Below are 2,373 nucleotides of genomic sequence, written 5' to 3' on the forward strand. Positions count from 1 at the left end.
CCCAGTTTCACTATTGCAGACACTGTAGGACAAAGATATAAAATGGGGCATATCACTGATCTCTTCAGTTCCTTCAGACTGTCAACAATGGTAGACTTGGAACCTGTTTGGAACCATTCATAGAAGAGGTGCTTATTCAGTACTGGACATATAGAAGGATTTAGATAAATTTTAGATACATTGGTAGTGATTAGTAGTGATGGGCTTTCAGCCCACTGAAGATTTTTATGGAGGATCTAAAGAATAATAGAGTGTATTTCCTTCCCATCAATGTTTTTAGGATCTGATGAGCATACTTGGTACCTTGCATGTTCAAGAGAGTCGCTTTCCATCTAGTTGCTTGATTTGCGGTGTATGTACTCCACAAATTAAAAAGCATAATCATAATAAATAGCAGTGCTACTCCTTCAGAAAGCATCAACAAGGACTATCAGATCTAAGTGAAAAACCACACTGATCCAAGACAAGGGTGTCAAACTCACTTAGGGCCTCAAGTCAATCTGGACTGTGAGGCTCATCGCCAACCAGATCCAGCCTAGGGCACTGGGGTGGCTGCCATGGCCAGCGTGGTGTGAGAGGTCTGGGTGTGGATGTCTGCTGGCAGGGGTCTGGGGTAGTGGTGGGAAGCCAATCTTGTCACCTATAGATAGCCAGCAGGGCCAAAGGCCTTGAATTCTGTGGCAGGCCAATTTTTCATCCCATGCCAGTAGCGCAGTGGGCCAGATGGAACAGTTCTGCAAGTTGGATCTGGCCCAGGAGCTATATGGTTGACACCCCTGTCTTAAAAAATAGCTAGTACAATTTTTTGTACTTATTAAACAAATGTGAATAAAAAATGGAAATGTGCTTATTGTACATAAAATATTGGCTTTGTTTAAGAAATGAAAGGAGAACTGAAGCTTTTTTAAAATAATCAATAAAGAAGTAGACAAATTACAAACGTTTGGAAAACAAATAGTTAAATAACATTTCCCTACTTTACTTAAAATTGGGTATTGGTTAATAAGACTTCAGCTTTCTAATTCAAAGTACGTTCTTTGAGGTGGGTGAAGTCTCGTTAATTTTTGAGAGAAAATTAATGAATTCTTGAAATGTCTTTCTCCAACATGTTTTCTGTGAAGGAGACATGTAGTCTCAGCCATTTTTAATGCCTGAGATGGATAACCTCCCAGCCCTTATCTTTTGCTCTCCTTCCACCCGTATCTTTAATCAAAGTCTTGCAAATGTAAAGCAGCAAAAATATATTGCTAGGACTGTCATGTCTCCTTGTATGTCATTTGCTAGGTTGGTTTCTTTTTCAATACATTCCTGTGGTAGCCTTAGCTCAGCAATTAGCCAGCTAGGTGAGTCGTATATTCTATGAAATGTCTGTGATTCCTTTTAAGGGTTTTTGTTTTTTTTAATCAGATTAGTTGTAAAAATGCTATCTTCCAGTTAACTCCAGCTAAGCCAGTTTTTTTGCTTTTCCTTGAGATAGGCCCCCTGTCCCTAAGCCTTGCCTCAGGCTGCAAGAGAGGCATTTCAGTACTGAGAGGGGGATTTGAGAAAGTGTGAACTAAGGCTGCTTGCAGTTAAAAAAAAACAAAAACAAAAACAAAAAACCAAAAAAAACCCAAAACAAAAATGAAAACAACCCCCCCCCCCAAACCCCCAGCAAACAAACAAAAACAGGACACACTTTACCTTACAAAGCGGTGTGTTACTTCACCCCACTCTACAGCGTCGATAAAGGTCGGGTGCATCAGTGGAGCTTTAGGCATTTTTAGCTAAAGCCAATTCAATCAGCTGTTAGATAAACGTGCTGAGAAGCCCCACTAAAGTGCCCAATCTTTACACATGCTGTAGAGCCATGGTTGAAGTAACATGTTGATTCTTCTGGGCATGCATAGATCTCAGTGCGGGAACATGCAGAGTTTAAAGTAAAGTGCCATTATTTTATTTATTTTTTTTTAACGTTTACAGGCAGCCTGGTAACCTATGCATGTTTTTGGGATCAGGAGAAGTCTGTGTTCTGCACTGACATCCCACATTCATTGATCAGATTGGTTAATCACTCCTTCTCAATCTGGTTCCATTTGTAAGAGAATTAGTTATTAGGGCTGTGCAAAGCTTCGGTAGCTGATACAATTTGGAGGAGGTTCAGCTCGATTCATGGATAAAATCTCCAAATCCAAATCGAATTGGGAGACCAAGTAAAAGCTCCAAATTGATATGAAGCATCTGAATCGATTTGGAAAAAGCTTTGGAAAAGATTTGGCCAATTCGGAGATTCGGCCATAAACTAAACAGCCACCTGACAGCTTCCTCCAGCTGGTAAGCCGGTTGGGGTTGGGGTTGGGGCGGGGACTGGGACAAGCTGCCCAGCTGGGGGGG

General features: G+C 41.0%; 1 protein-coding gene across 1 annotated transcript in view; it reads left to right on the top strand.

Moving 5' to 3' along the window:
• CEP135 (centrosomal protein 135) overlaps positions 1–2,373 on the top strand; it is a 69,552-nt gene that overhangs the window by 13,535 nt on the left and 53,644 nt on the right.

The sequence above is a fragment of the Alligator sinensis genome, unplaced genomic scaffold (genome assembly GCF_000455745.1).
Source record: "Alligator sinensis unplaced genomic scaffold, ASM45574v1 scaffold134_2, whole genome shotgun sequence".
Classification (NCBI taxonomy): domain Eukaryota; kingdom Metazoa; phylum Chordata; order Crocodylia; family Alligatoridae; genus Alligator; species Alligator sinensis.